Raw genomic sequence first — 17,477 nt, forward strand, 5'->3', positions numbered from 1 at the left:
AACAAAGCAGTAGAAAGTTTGAGTCCTTTTCTAACCTCAGGAGGAGGAGGAGGAGGAGGAGGAGGAGGAGGAGAGGAGGAGGAGGAGGAGGAGGAGGAGGCTGTGCTTCTGGGTCAAGCAGGGGGTTCTTGCCTGATCCCATGATTTTTTCAGTATCTTCTTATGCACTACACCTTCTCCTCTCCTTTCTTGCCTGCTGCATGCACACACACATGAACATATACACACATGAGCATACACACACACACACACACACACACACACACACACACACACACACTGTACCTCCTTGCCCCAGCTGCTCCTAAAGGCAGCAAATTATTCCTATCATTTTTTTTTTAACTGTAATCAACTGTATTTGATCTAGCAAGCCCTTTTGTCAGGACAGGTTTTAAAAAAAAACAGCTTGAAAAAGTGGATAAAATATAAATTAAAAAAGAAGAATGGGTCTGGTTACAATCAATAACCCCAGAATTATTGACTACCCTGCCCATTACACCCTGATGCTGCTGTAATCTTGCTGGCAGATTCTATAAAGAACGCATCTGGGCAAGATGAGATGTCCATTGTCAAAAGTTATAATTCTCCTCGGCAGAGCTCCCAGAACAACAGCCAGACAGTTTCTGCAAGAGCAATCTGGTGTCTGAGAACCATATGACATCACTCTCAAAAACCCATTTTGTGCCTCTGCCCCGGGGCCATCTCTGTCCTTAGCTAGTTGGCAGAAAGGAAGCAGAATCGGAAGTCAGTGCTCAGGCATGGCTGACTTTCCTTCACTCTTCCAAAGCTTTCTCAGCTGCACAGAGCAAAGAGCCCATTACCAACAGGTGGGTTGTTTCCCGGAGTTCTCCATTTCTCTGGGCAAACTGTCCAACTGGAATGGTGTTCCCAGGATGTTTGCCTGGTGGCAGAATTGGAGTTGCTTTCTAGATGTCCCCTCTATCCTTTGGGAAAAGTCAGGGCAGGTCATTCGTTTGCTTCAGCACAGACTTTAGGAAGCAAGCCCTGGTGCCAAAGACAACTCAGACCTACTGAAAATTGGTGGCTGGAAGTCTGAAGCTAGTCCAGAGTCCTTCTGAACTCCTGGCTGGATTCCAAGGAGGTGTGAAGGACATCAGCTTGGAGACTCTGTAACCTTGACAAAACCCCCTCTCTCCGAGCCTAAGGGCCTTTGCATTGTGAGATGGTTGGAATGGGTCAAGTCAAAGTACCTCTCAAACATACCAGGGACCAGTTCTCTCTAGCCCTTGGGTGACATCACACACATATACACACACACACACATACACACACACACACACACACACACACACATTCAGACTTCTGTTGTTTGCTTCCTTGTCATTTGATTCCCCTGCCACCATTCCAGAAAGACCACAGCAACCATTCCCAAGCCAAAGGACCCTGCTACAGAAGGACCTCCAGAAAAATCTGCATCAGGGACACTGGAGTCCAAAGAGCCTACTGTGTCTGATGATGAAAATTTGCAGCCAGGAGTGAGCTTCCTTGGCGATATTGTCTGCCACCTTTATGAGCAGCAATTACACAGCATTTGGTACCTGGGAAGGCAACAGGCGAGAGCTGACATGTGGAAACGCTCTATCACTCCGAGGAGCACAACGCCTTTGGTAATAAATATTGACGTTCATTAAGACAAAGCCAGAATTCAATCTCTGCTGGGGAATTCTATGCTTCCGGCCTCTAGAATGGCCCTTATTTACAGAATGTCCCTAAGGGAATGAGACAGTTTGCCTCACCTTGGTCCCCAAGATACATTTTACTCAACAAACTTGTCCTGGGCAAGCGTATGTCTGACAAGCCAATTTGAAAATGAATTTGGTACATTTTTTTTAGTTGATTATTCTGAGAATGAATGCCTGTTCTGGTCAGGCTGACAGATACAGGGATGAGGTTGAGAGGGCCTTTCGCTCACTGTTCTGCAACCCACATCCTCTCCTAATGCAAGGAAAGTACAGGGAGAGTTTTCAGGCCTTGGAGCTCACTGAGCCTTTTAGACCTCTCTCATCTGTGCCCCACCCAACACAGATCCTCTTGCTGACAAAAGCCACCATGTCAAGTTGGCTTTTGTTGACAAGTGGGGTGCTACAAAAGGTTGGTGGAGCCTCTGTCTGCTCTACCCTTTTGTGCAGTTGGACTGGGGCCATCCAAGAGCTATCATGGAGTTTTAAGAAAGGGGTACAGAGCTTTGGGAAGGCTGTGGGATAGGGAGAAGGCTTCCTGCCATATGATTTCTAATTTCCCTGTATCTGCTTTCCTGAATCTTATTCTTAGCCCCACCTTGTGCAGTCAGAGTAGTGCATTGCATAGGAAGGTAACACAGAGGAAGAGGATGCTCTGAGATTGCTCTCTGTACCTCCCTCTCTCTCTAGCAGGACTTCCTGCATTGCCTTCCTGTTTGTCACCCAGGCAAAATTCTAGAAGGCTTTAATGCAAGAGGAGGACTTAGGGGGCTGGAGAGATGGTTCAGCAGTTAAGAGCACTGTCTGCTCTTCTAGAGGTCCTGAGTTCAATTCCCAGCAACCACATGGTGGCTCATAATCATCTATACCCTCTGGTGCCCTCTTCTGGCATGTAGGTGTACATGCAGATAGAGCATTCATATATGTAAAATAAATAAAATCTTAAAAATAAAGAAAAGGACTCAGTATGGATTTTTGAAGTCCAGGGAACTTTGGAAGAGGTAGGACAAGAATCACTTTCCTCGCAGCAGCAAATCCATAAGCTAAGAGATGGAAACGTGAGACCATGTGTCAGGGGTACAGAGTAGGTGACAACTAAAACTGTTGGGAGTCTAGGTCTGATAGTCTAGACCCATGAAAGACCTTAACTGTTATGGTAAGAAGGCTGGATTCTGTGGCTACAGAGATGAGTGGCTCAACAGTTAAGAGCATTTGCTGCTCCCACCAGAGCCTAGGCTCACAACTGTAACTCCAGCCCAAGAGATCTCTTGCCCTCTTTTGGCTCCTATGGGAACGGCATACATGCACTGCACATACACACATGCAAGCAAAATAAATCCTGATGAAGAGGGAGGTGGAGGAGTAGGAGGTGGAGGCTGGACACTCCACATTTGCCCAGGGAATTAGATGGGTTTGCTGGGTGGTTTTAGAACATCAGCTAGACTCGCAGTGAGCAAAGCTAATGAATGATCAAGCCATACTAACTATACCCAGGTGAAGAATCCCCCAGTCCCATCCTCTTGCGTTATCGGGCTTACATGAGCTGTGGATTGCAAACATGCCTTCCCATTAAACTTACTCATTTGTACTCTGCATTCGTTTTCATCCACTCTTGGTGATTGGTACAGCACTCGAGTAGGGTAACTGTGGTTCTGGAGCTTGGCAGGTAGAGTGTGAATCCTGCTGTGGTCAGCATAGAGTGTGAAGCCAGCTGTGGTCAGGTACAGTATGGAGCCAGCTGTGGTCAGGTACAGCGTGAAGCCTGCTCTGATCTTCCACTTAGCCCATGTGCCTTGCTGATTTCCCTGGCAATCTGCTTGCTCTGCAAGTGCACCACATGGCCACTTATACTAAACCTGGTAAGAAGAGGCTAGGTGGAACGTGGGTTATAAAATCCTGCCAGCTGGGGTGGGAAAGGTGGTTCAGTAGTTAAGAGTTCATTCTGCTCTCATGGAGGACCCACTGTACCCCACCACAGCAGGCTTCACACTGTACCTGCTAAGCTCCAGACAAGTATTCATGGCAGGCCTCTAAGTACTCACAGATGCCTCTGACTGCAGTGCAAGGGAATATGATGCCCTCTTCTGGACACTTCAGGCATCTACACACACACACACACACACACACACACACACACACACACACACACATACACTTAAGCTTGCCAACTTTAAAACTCCTGTACTTCCTGGAGCTTCTGTGGTATTATAAATCCCAGCTTTAGGGCCAGTGTTTTTGTAACCTCTGGGAAAGCACACATCCACTTGCACCTATCAATGTGCAAAGGGCCACTCATTCTCCAACCCAGCTGTATGAGCATCATGGTTCTGAAGGCTAAAAAAATCCCACAATTCTAAATCAAGATCTAGAGAGCCCTGATTTCTACCCAAAGGGCTTTGGGGCTCAGGCCAGAGCTCATGGGATAACGGGTGGACTGGGAGCCATGTCCATAACACCAAGTTCAAATTAGCTTCTCCCGTTGGAAGATACCACTTTGGCTAGCCCAGTCATGTCATTATCCTTGCTTGCCAGGTGAGAGTGAAGGGAAAAGGCCCTGGGCAATTAAGTTTGTAGCCTAGGGTCACAGAGCAAGTCAGCGCAGGCCCAAAGAAAGCACCAAGTCCTGCTGCCACACTCAGGCAGCAAGTGGGCAACCTGCCCTCAGGCTCCTGCCTCAGAGCACCTTCATCTTGGTTGGCTCCACAGCCTGACTGGCTCTTCTTCTTCTCCCACAAACCTCAGGTGCCCTGATCTAAGCCTCCTCTGTCACCCCAGCCTGGGGCCTCTCGAGATCAGGAGCCACCTGCACAAGGGAGTGATGGCTGTCACAAAGTGAAACCAGAGAGGATGCGAGGAAAGCCTCAGAGCTCCCACTTCCTCTGCCAACCTACTAATTTGGAGAGGAAACTATGAGTGACAGCTATGCATAACTTCTCCTTGGGCTGAGAGAGATGGTTTGCCATGCCAAAGGAGTGTGGTTGCATATCTATGGTTCTAAATTGTCACCCACCACTGCCACTTACATTGTCCTTCTTTTCTTTGAAGTACTGATTCTCTGTCGTGTCAGTCACATGATTCTAATGAGATGCTAATCATCCCCAGTCACAGCAAGATAGCATGTGACAGCCAGGTCTAGCCTGTCATTGCTTCTCAGGCCCCTGGCCATAACAATAGGTTCAAGGATGGCTATAGGATCATGTTTAAACAATCAGAGCTCTCTGCTGGGATGTTGTTTGTTTGTTTTGGGTTTTTTGTTGGTTTTTTTTTTGGTTTTTTGTTTTGTTTTGTTTTGTTTTTTGTCTTTGGGTAGTAAGGGAGGCTATAGATACAACCCTGTCATCTGGAGAAAGTCTCCACAGACAGACCTGATGAAGCCCAGCAGAAATGTACAGACTGTGCACATGGGGACAACACATCCCGATGGTCAGCTGAAGACATGTCTCAGTAGTTAAAGCACTTGCTGTTCAATCCAGATGACTAAGTCTGGGTTCCCCTAACCCATGTGAAAAGCTGGATGCAATAGCACAAGAGTCCACAATACTGGTGGGTCCATCAAAGAAGGGGGTGGTAGGGATAAAGGCATCACAGGCCACAGTCTGGGTACACTACAAGATCAGACGGCTGTACATGAAAACAAGGTGGAAGGTGAGGACCCACATCCAGGGCTTTCCTCTGACTTGCATGTACCCACTATGCTGCACATCTGAACACACACAGACACACAAGTGCACACATATATGTGCATATACTTATACTCACACTCACACACACTCTCTCGCTCTCTCAAACTCAAACACAATCTCCCACAAACTGATATGTCACATACACAGTCATGTACTCACACTCATATACACACTCTCAAATTCTATACATAGTCACACACACAAATACCAATAAAAATCTCATACAGAAACCTTCTGACATAAACACACACAAACACACACACTCACACACACACACACACACAAACATGCTCTCACCCACATATACATTATTATACATTCACATATACTCACTTACACACTCTCTCTTTTCTCTCTCTCTCTCTCTCTCTCTCTCTCTCTCTCTCTCTCTCTCTCTCTCTCTCTCCCTCTCAAACTCAAACACAATCTCCCACAAACTGATATGTCACATACATAGTCATGTACTCACACTCACATACACACTCTCAAACTCTCATACATAGTCACACACACACAAATACCAATAAAAATCTCATACAGAAACATTCTGACATACACACACACACACACACACACACACACACACACACACACACTTCTTACACGGGTCCCTAATGCAACAGAAGTGAGATTTCCTTGTAATATTTGCTGACATATGCCCTATTTTGCAAAACATAGCTGAAATTTGAGTTTCTGTTACTTGCAACTAGATAGCCCCGATAAACGTCAAGGGATGGCTATAGCAACAACTCGCAGACATAAAATGAGCCATTTAAACTGGCACTGGGCTCAGGGCACAGACATAAAGGGAACCAGGCCAGAAGGACAGCAGGCAGCTGCCCTCGAGGAAGCGAATTCTGAGCTGCGCGCTTCCCTTAGTCCGATGATGGAATTTCATGGTCTTTGATGTTTAACCAAAGGCCAATTAGTTCCTAAATATCCTTCGCTGCCTCATAGAAGAGAAAGAGGACACAGGCAGGTCTAGCCTGGGAGCCAGCAATGAAGAGAATGGTAGAGTAAAGACAAAGAAGAAGAAGAAGAAGAAGAAGAAGAAGAAGAAGAAGAAGAAGAACAAGAAGAACAAGAAGAAGAACAAGAACAAGAACAAGAAGAACAAGAACAAGAAGAACAAGAACAAGAACAAGAAGAACAAGAAGAAGAAGAAGAGAAAGAAACAGAATAAAAATGTGCAGATGGATTGTCCAGAGGTGAAGAAGAACCTCAATAAAGAAAATGCCGTTGATGGGCATGGTGGTGCACGCCTTTAATCCCAGCATTCGGGAGGCAGAGGCAGGCAGATTGTTGCGAGTTCGAGGCCAGCCTGGTCTACAAAATGAGTCCAGGATAGCCAAGGCTACACAGAGAAACCCTGTCTCAAAAAACCAAAAAAAAAAAATAAATAAATAAGTAAATAAAAAAGAAAAGAAAAGGAAACACTTCCATAAGATTGTCCTGTGGGCAAGTGTGAGGGACATTTCCTTGATTGATGAGTAATGATTGACACTAAAGGGCACAGTCCACTGTGGGTGGTGTCCACCTGGACAGGTGATTCTGAGTCACATAAGAGAGCAGGCTGAGCAATTCAGAAGGAGCAAGCCAATAAACAGCACCCCTCCATGGCCTCTGCTTCAGTTCTTGCCTCGAGGTTTCTGCCTTCGGAGTTGATGTCCTGGCTTCCCTCAGTGACTGACAGTGACATGGAAGTGTGCTCTGGATAAACTCTTTCCTTCCTGAGTTGGCTTTGGCCATGTTTATCATGGCAAGAGAAAGCCAACCAGGATGTGGATTGAGGACTCCTCATCTAACATAGAGCCTGATAAGAGGAACTGAAACAACGTCCACATTGTTCATTGCCTTAGTTCAGGTTCCCATTACTATAACAAAATGCCTAGGACAACTGACTTATAAAAAAGAAAGGTTTATTTTGTTTCTTATTTTTTGGAAGTTCTAGTCTCATGTTGGGTGACCTCAGCTCATTATTTTGAGCCTCTGACAAAAGAACACATGGTGGCATGAGTATGTGGCAAAAAAGAAAAGAAAAGAAAAGAAACAAAAACAAAAACAAAAAAACAACAAAAAGCAAAAACAAAACCCCACTCATCTCAGGAGTGAGGAAGTACAAACAAGACAGCAGGAAGGGACAGAAGTCCCACAATTTCCACCAATAATATTTATCTAATGACCTAGAGCCCTCACAATTGGTACCACACCCACTATCTAGTATCCCCACTTTGGGGACCAAGCATTAACATGTAGGCTCTTTGGATGACATTTCTCCAAACCACAGCTCTCATCTTAAGGATTTTCTCCAGGGTCTAGAGAGATGGTTCAGTGAATAAAAGCACCTGCTTTGCAAGCATGAGGATCTGAGTTTGGATCTCAGCAGCACGTTAGTAAGCCAGAAAGGCCTATATGCACCTGTACGCAGAGCACTGTAGGAAGCAGAGACAGGGTCATCACTAGGTGTTGCTAGTTGGCAACTAGTACCAGATTCAGTGAGAAACCTTGTCTCAAGAAAATAAGGCCAAGAGGAATAGGTCAGCTGCCTCAAAAGCCTCCATAACCTTTACATGTGCACTGGCATAGATATACACACTCACTATACACACAAATACACACATTACATCAGATACACCACATATACATATACCACATACAATACACTCAACACAGACACATACCACACACTCACACGTGGCACATACACTATACAATATTCACACCACACACTCATACACGCATGCCACACACATATATACCATACACACGACATAGTTACATGCCACACATACTCACACATGACACACGGGCACATACCTCTCCAAACTAGCTGTGAGGAAGTAGCAACAGGTCCTGCCATGTGTTCTGAGTCTCAGGGCTCTGCCTGTCTGCAGCTCTGAGCACAGTTGTCAGAACTCTCCTGATCTGGCTCCTCCTTCCTCTCCAGGCCTTACTCTAACTCAGTCCACCCATGCTTTGCTATGCTTGTCTCTTCCCACACATCTATGGGTCACTCTTGCCCCCAGCACTGAAGTACAGGCACTGCTAGAGATACTGCACAGGGTATCCCATAGTCTACTCCAGACTGCATTTCTGTACAGTCCCAATGTTCCAAAACTGACTTACCAGCCCCGATCCCACAGGAATCTCAGAAGAGTACTCCTATCAATCATACAGGATCCTGTGACCATCCTTGGACCAATTGCTATGACCAGGGGTAAAAGTCTGCTGCTACAAGAGATGGTTGACAGCTCATTAGAACCACACAATTGACATGACAGAGAAGCAATTCTTAGAAGAGAGGAAAGATGGGGTAAGTGATATGGTATGGGTCAAGTCAAAGCTACTGGTATCCAACCACATTCCATGGCACTTGGTGAAACCACCTCATGAGTGTTGACCATGCCTTTGACCTCCTCCGGCCCCTTTCTTACAGGAAAGGGCCCCCATCTTCCTTGCTAGCTCACGCTTTACTTCAGAGAAAATAATGGCTCTCACCCCTTCATTTGCACAGCAGGTCCTCCTACTGTAGTGTCTCCTCTACCCATCACAAGCATTTGTCTCCTGCCCTCTGTCCCTCCTTGTCACTGCCTTAAGACCTTTTTCCTTTTACGAGCAGGCTTTTGCAATGGCCTCTCCTTTGCTCTGTTCAAGCATTTTATTCAACGAGCATTTATAAGGTGTCCTTTATGCACTGAACTCTGTGCAGCCTTCCTATTTTCTAATCCATTCTACACACCACAACCAAATTAATCTTCCTCAAGTACTCCTTGGATCACATCATTCTGGGGTCTAAAGTCTTCAACGGCTCCCCACTGCCTACTGAACATAGCTCACTCTCATCAGTCTGCTATTCAAAGCTGTCCATAATTTGTCCCCAACCTACCTTTCTGGTCTTACTCCTACTATTTCCTTGACACAGACCATGCTCCAAACGATCTGATCTATTTGCTTTTTTCTTGAACAAGCACTGCTTTTCCATAGCTGAGTTTTGCCCAGTCTTTTTCCTCTGCACGAAAGTGCCCCCCGGCTTTTTCCTCCCAACTCCAGTCTCACTCAGCTCAGGCATTCCCACCGCCTTCTCTTGATATACCTGCCAGAAGTGACTGTCAGTGCTTCAGAGCCCTGTAGTCCTTCATTTGGGGCATCCGTAGGACATTCAGCAAGGATGCTTTGCCCTGCAGAGCCTTGGCCCATGCTAAGACTCTCTCAGACTTCCTACCTGAAACGCCTACATCTGTTTTTCTAAGGATGCTTTTGAAAAGGCAGGGAGGGATGTGGCACTTTCAGCCAGTGCATATGTATTCTGGGTGATAGCCTTTGAATTCTGACCTGAGAATTCCCAATGGATGAAACATGTTTCATTTTATTCTGATGAAAGACATCAGAATCAGAGCAGGGCCAGGAGGAGCAGATGGATGCTCTGAGGGCAGAGGGCACCTGTCTAGGGGGTGGGGGTGGCAGAGGAAGGAAGGCATTCTGTAGTTTGGGGACCTCATTTCACGTGGTTTCATGGCCATACTTAGAAAAGCAAGTTTGAGGAAACTCCAAGATCACTATATTCAAGCTTGGACATCCTTTTGCCATCTCCAAGAGTTGGGATTTGCTCATTTTCTCTATTGGGGGATGTGTGAAGAGACCCGTCAGGACTGAACCTACACTCAAGGATCGTAGCAGAAATTTTTCTTTGTTCTTGGTACTAAAAGTTGCCGTTTTCATGAGAGATTTAGATTTACTTTTGACCTCTGCTTACTGGCCTTTGTAGTTGACGTCATTTACCTTTGGTGTTGATTGTGAATGGCTCACAATGAAGCCTGCAGTCACCACATGACATCCTAGTACTTTTTAATCCATTCAGAATGCTACCAACACCTCTTAGCTATGATGGTCTATTATTTCTGGCTTTTTTTTTTGTTTGTTTGTTTGTTTGTTTTTGTTTTTCATTTCTTTTTGGTTGACTCTCTTTTGCTGTATGGTTTACATCTTTGCAAATGGTTTTAAATCTTCGTATTTTAAGGCAGAACATCATCGATAAATAAAATAAATATGTTTTCTACCCAATGGATGAAACATGTTTCATTTTATTCTGATGAGAGACATCAGTGTGGAACATACGTTTTCTGGATCAGCAGTTCTGAATCAGAGCAGGGCCAGGAGGAGCAGATGGAGCAGACGATGCTCTGAGGGCAGAGGTGTAAGAAAAATTAGGACTTGTGGAGAAGCCAGAGACTTGGGGGAGATGATGAAGTTAGAGAAGTGGAAGAGATGGGAGGGGTTTTGTAAGGTGGGAAAGATGAGAAGCTTTTAGAGAAGGTACAACAGGGCTGCATTCAGCAAACTAACCCTGTGGTCTTCACACCCAGGGAGCAGAGAGTCTCACTGTAGCTCTGAGGCCTCTGTACAAAGGAACCAAGTGGGTTTCAGGTGTTTTTGTGGAGGAATGAACTTGAAGAGCAGAGAGAGAAAGAGCCCTGCCTTCCTATGGTGAAGGGAAGCAAAGTCCATACAGAGTTGCAGTTGAAAGCAAGAGCAGATGAGATGGGGCACCTTAAATAAGCAGAGACATCCACAGTAAATGAATTGAGTGATATGAGCCAGCAGCTCTGTGTCTTACCTAAGTGCACATCTTTGGTACATCAATGCCTCTTCTATGTAGAAATAACTGCAGGCTAAGTACTGGAGGAGTGATGGAGATGGACAGGACAAAGTGGATGAAGGAGGAGTCCTGGTTTTTGCAAGGGAGGCAGCAGCAGATGCTCAGCTAAGTAGCATAGAAAATGGTTGGGCCAACAGGCTGTGTTCCCACTGACCCCCGTAAGTTCTGAACACCTTCCTGATGACGTGAGTGTAGATGACTGAGCTTCAGAGTACACAGCCGTGGACAGGAGTGAACCTTCACAACAGGATCCAGAATCTTACAGCATCATGGCACATAAGAAATGGGAAAGGTGTTTCCTGGGTGCCTCTCCACTTGCTCATTCAACGTTTATTGAATATTTAATGATTTCTGAACACTATGCTGGGGACTGCAGACAAAATGAATACTAACACACACTTATTGTCCTTAAGGAGATCCAAGCCCAGGGAGGAAGTCAATATGTGAATAAAGCATTATAGTTTGTGGCATAAGTCATGCCACAGTTGAGGCCAGCACAAGATTCTGCAGTCAAAATGGGTTCACGGGATGCAACGATGAATTCTGCATGATGGACTGGTACTTATAAGGATGAGTCACAGTATCCTGGGCAAAACAGCTCGGGTCTTAAATAAGAGAGTATGCCTTTGCCACCCTGAGAAGTCTGGGTGTGGCTAAAAGAGAGGGCAAAGGCAAGCAAGAGATAAAGCAGAATGTTTGGGGCAAAGATGGGAAGACTTCCAATGTGGCATCTTTGGCCCTTTGAGCAGTGCTATAACATCAAAAAAGGTAGAAAAAAAAGTTGCTCTGGGGATGGGAAGATGGTTCAAAAATAAGAACACTTGCTGTGCAAACATGAAGACCTGAGTTCAAATCCCCAGCAGCCACATAAAAATCCAGTGGTGGCAATGCTCACATGTAACCCAAGCACTGTTGGGGACAGTGACGGGAAAATTGCTGGGGCTTGTTCCAGGTCTGTGCGAGCCCCTGTCACAAGGTAATAAAGCAGAGTGATACAGCAGGACACCCTATGTCTTTCTGTACACACACACACACACACACACACACACACACACACACAGGAAAAGAAAGAGAGGAAAAGAAAAGTAGCTTTTGGACTGCATGGCAACTAATACCAACCGCTATACGTCGGGGGGCGGGCAGGGGGGTTTCATCTTCAAATTACCATCAGAGGGGCCAGCTTCCGTGGCTTGGCTGCTGCCAGATAGCTGAATGGTTAACATTGGGCACAGGACAGACTCTGGGGTGGGCAGCAGGTGCCCTCTCTTGCCTGCATTTAATCCTGCGTTTCTGAAGACCCGGCATGGGCCCTTCATTCTTCACCCAGCAGCAAGAGTAAATTTGCATGCCAGGAAAAACTGAAAGGCCATACTTCTTCCTTCGAATCAAGTTGTTATTGTTCAAATACATTATTAACGATCGAGGCCGCCATCGTTTACAGCACGGTCATCACAAAAGCAGCTGTTACCATTCACACGCGGCTCTCTGCTCGTGTGTTATTAAGGTAACATTTTACCATGCATGCGACTTGCTCAGGGGCTGCATGCCTAATGCGTGCCTTTAACAGACCCCCACTCCCTCCACAGAGGTAATCACTCCTTCTCTTTCTTTACAGAGAGGCCAGATGCCAGAGAGAGGAAACGGGCGAGGCAATAGGAACACTGAGTTATGACAAATGGAAGCAGGGACACAGCCACAATGTCTCCCATCCTTCCCCCCCTCCCCTTTGCTACCCTCCAACCCTGCTGCTGCCCCAACCACTGGATGAAAAATAAAAAGCTCAGGAAACCTCAGGAGCCTCGTAACTTTCCAGTTTTTATTTAAAAATAACCCTGCTGCCGTGGTTGTCACCACTTCTAGTCAGGGAACGCACGCTCTGATCCGGCAGCCCAATATTTATGTACAAGATGGTAAATGCTCTAAAGAGAGAAAAAAAAATCAGGTTAGACCTTATGGAAGATATAGGGGATTCACTATAAAAGAGAAGTTGGCAGTCAGCATCATCCTTTGAGGAACCCTTGAGCCAGCGTGTGCAGGGTGGGGAGATAGACAGATAGAAGGCACATATGTGGCCTATTGCTCTGATGGTTTCTGAGCATTACATCTGCCTAATGGGGAGGCAAGAGGAAGAGACACCAAAGCTTCCCCTGCATTATGGACTCCCTGTAGCAATTTTAGAGAAATCAGGGAGGGTAAAATCATACCCCAGCAGCAAGGATCAGACCTTTCTCTTCCCTTCCCACACTAGGCCAAACATCTGAGCGTTCTCTCACCAAACAGATGAGCCTGAAAATCTGCACCAAGGGCTTCAGGAAGCCTTTCAGGGACCATCTGTTACATACTAATAGAATGAAGAAGAGACCCAAGGTATCAGAGAAAGGGTACAGGCTTCCCCTGCACAGGGGCAATGAAAAGGCACCGTTCTAAACACTTGCAGAAAGCTGTGTGTCCCAGGAGATTCCTCTGAGCTGAGTATTCACAACAAATGGTTGCAAAGCAAGGCAACTTGCAGGCTGGAGGATGAGCTGAAGGTTAACCTGGCAAAGGGGGCAGGAAGAGCAGTATTACAGAAACAGAAGTTTATGCGAAAGTCCGGAGGCAACTGGCAGTGTAGCCTAACGAACCAAGGGAGAACCATAGGTTGGAGCTCAGAAAACAAGGGGAGGGTGATGTAGGAAAGGCCAAAGAAAGCCACCTGTGGGGGCATGCACTTGTAATCCTGGCACTCAAAAGGCTGGGATAGGAGGAAAGTGAGCCTAAGGCTAGCCTGAACCCCATAGGGAGTATGAGGCCAGCCTGGGCTATATATGGTGTACTTTTTTTTTTTTAAGGTCAAGGAAGTAGCAGATGATGAAGAGCCTTGGTTGCTTAGGAGCCACTGAAAACCAATGCACTTTCAGAAGGACGCTGTGACCAGATGTGGGTCGTACCAAACAGCCCCCCTACAGTGTGAACAACGACAGTGACTGCCATGTGCACTGTAAGCTAAGGATATGTCAGCAGGATGTCATGTCACTTTAACTTTGGTGGTGGCAGAGGCTGAAGGCTAAGGAAAGGAAGGAGCCAAGAAGTCACCAGGAAGCAAAACTAACAGAGACTTGATCAGTTAGGAAGAAAGGGAACAGAGGGAGGGCTGCTCTGGGTCACAAGGGGAGCGTTTTTGTACTTGGAGAAAAGAAATGGAGGAAGAGGGCCAAGGCTGTGTGTGTGTGTGTGTGAGAGAGAGAGAGAGAGAGAGAGAGAGAGAGAGAGAGAGAGAGAGAGAGAGAGAGAGAGAGAGAGAGAGAAGAGCAGATGTAAGTCTGTAAACAGAGTGCTGGAGGCAGCGTACAGGCCTCAAAGAAGAGCTTCCATGTGCATGGCTGTGAATATGGCCCTGGACTCCAAGGACACAGCTGCACTAGACAAATGAAAAAGCCATTGGCAAGTGGATGCTCTCAGGGCCAGTCACATGGGAGACACTACCTTTGGAGGGATGATAGAGTTAAGAAAAAGATGAGTGATGCGTCCTGGGGTACCCCAAGTACAGATGTTGGACAGCAGAGGAAGAAGCCACAAAAGAGCCTGGGAAGATGTCTTCAGGCAGAAAGAAGGAATCCAGAGAGTGTGACATCAGACAAGAGGAAAATATTTCAATGGAATAATGGTCAACAGGGTGAAATACTACTGAGTAATCAAGAGAGACAAGAATGTAAGGCGCTCAGTAGATACATCAACACCAAAGTCACCACTGACCCAAGCCACTGTGGTATGAAAAGCAAGGCCTACAGCTAGACTGGCACACAGTCCCCTCTGAACAAATGCTGACATGTTTTAAGTGCTTACTTTAAAGTCAGGGGCACACCTATAGTCCTAGCAGAAAGCAGAGGCAGGAGGATCAGGAATTCAAAAGTCATCCACAGCGACTAGCCAGCTGGAAGCCAGTCAAGCCTATATACATGCTCTTGTCTCAAAAAATAAATCAATATAGATAATCAGTAAATGTGATATTCCCCTATCCTGTTGAAACAAAAAAGAAGATAGGGGTTAATACTTTCTGATTTTTTTAAAAATTTTTTGTTTGGTTGTTTGGTTTGGTTTGGTTTTTGGAGACAGAGTTTCTCTGTATAGCCCTGGCTGTCCTGGAACTTGTTCTGTGGACCAGGCTGACCTCAAACTCATAGAGATCCACCTACCTCTATCTCCCAAGCTCTCGGATTAAAGGTGTGCATGACCACTCCCGGTGAGGGTTAATGTTTTAACAAGAGAGATTAAGATTAAATCCAGAGGATTTTTCCAGAAAGAAGCCTGCAGAATGTCCATGAAAGCTGATAAAGATGAGAGAAAGCCAGATAAAAGCAGGATCAGGACATATCCCTGTGTGTCTGGGACAGGTTTGCTGCCACCCTTCCTGGTGGTAGAAGACTAGCCCTCTCATCAGAGAGGAGCCTTTCTGCCCCGGGTGGCCCTGCCCTGCCTGCCCTGCCTCAATGGGAGAATGGCATCCTCATCTCAATAAGCCAGGCAGCCTAGGTTAACACAGACCTAGCTGTCTAGCACAAAGCACCCAAAGGACAAGCACAGAAATATATGCTCACAGGGCCAGCCGAGTGGCCAGGATGACAGTGTAATGCCCAGCCTCGGGTCAGTAATGGGGAGGTATTAGTCATCTCTTCAGACCTCGGCTCCATTATTTTTGCCGGAAATGTGAGAACAGCTCTCACTAATAACGTGTGGAATCACTTCCAACTATTTGCCTTTCAAGTCAGCCTCCTCAGGTCAGGTGACATATCTCGTTTAACAGGGGTGCCATTAGAGGGAAGATTTAACGTAGGGCTAAAAGCATTTGTAGCGGGAGCTGTGGGTGGGTTCCTTTTTAAGCTTTCTGTGGCTGGTAACTTGTGTCTCTTCCCTCCATGCCATTGGGTTTTGTCACCGAAGGCTTTTTCTTTTCTGGAGGAGGCTAGTCATTAACTCTCCCATGCCCAGAGCATCCTCTGGCATGAATAGGGCAGGTCCAACCAGAGACTATATAAGGCTCAGCAAGCATCTCATCATCTCACACATCGGCCTTTGCCCTGTTTGGAAGGGGAGGGGGAGCTGCTCCCTTCTTACCACAAAGGACTCATAGAAATACCTAGAGTGGTGGTTTGAATAAGATGGCTGCCAAGTCTGGGACATTTGGATGCTTGGTCCCCAATGGGTGGTGCTGTTTGAGAAGACTTAGGAGTGTAACCTTGTTGGAGAAAGTACGTCACTTAGGGAAGATTTTGAGAGATTAAAGACTTGTATCATTCCAAGTTCACTGTCTTTATTTCTTGCTTTCTGTTAAGATGGAAGCTCTCTGCATGCTGCTCCGGTGGCCACACCTACTGGCTGCCATGATTCCCCACAATGGTGGATTTCTAACCCATGGGAACAGTGAGGCTAGCTAAGTTGTTTCTTCTATAAGTTTCTCCCATCATGATGTTTTAACCTGGCAATAGAAAAGTAACTAATACACCTGTAGCATAACCACAAATTAGCCAGCCATGAATTCACATATCTGCTAAAAAATAAAACCCTCTTTTTTTCCTTGTTTTGAGAAGGCCAACAGCCATGCCAATAGGAGAGGGAAGAAGAGGGCTGAGAGCCCAAAAAAGGAGTTTATCCTTTTATTAAAACTTGTTGATTTGATCGACACTTTATTTTTTTCACTTTGAAGGCTGGGGTCCTTTAAGGTCCTGCTGAGCTTCCTAAATCTTTTTCCCAAGGTCAGCATCTTACTGTCTCAACATCTCTACCTATCAAAATAAGAGGCTTTAGTTGCGCCTACTGAACCCAGAGCTTTGCATATGGAAGGGGCAGTATAAGCACAGACCAGTCATACCTTTCTGGATCACAAGTAAAAAAAATATGGAATTTCAACCAAAGAGCCAAAGGACAGGGACTCCTCTACATTGTGTGATCCTTAATTTCATAGTAGGCTTGACTATGGATACTCAGCAGTAACACTTAAAACTATCCAGCACCGAGTTCCTCTCTCCTTTTTCCTTGGCTAGATTTCTTAAGCCCTGTCTCCATTTCATACAAGACTTGGTCACAAGTTTCTGAAGCTGCCTCAGGGTGACCTCAGGGTGACTCTACCACCATCTGGTTCAGTTGAAAAAGGACTTCTCTTTTCTGCCCTAACTCACCAAGGTCTTCAACCGGACACTGATTTGGTAAACTGGGTCATATACGCTCAACCCTGAACCAATCTCCGTGTCTAGAACCTAGATACTGGTTCACCTGGAGCTCATCTAGAGGAGGCAGAAGAAAGAACTGAGAGTTATATGAAAGATGTTTCTCCAAAAGAAACATATGGCATGTATACCCAAAAAAGAGAAAGCTGTCAATGGAGAGGGTAGATATCCAAGCATAAAAATAGCTACTGCCAATGATAATTTCCTATTCTACCCCATGTGCAACACAAATGAT

The sequence above is a fragment of the Acomys russatus genome, chromosome 14 (genome assembly GCF_903995435.1).
Source record: "Acomys russatus chromosome 14, mAcoRus1.1, whole genome shotgun sequence".
NCBI lineage: Eukaryota > Metazoa > Chordata > Mammalia > Rodentia > Muridae > Acomys > Acomys russatus.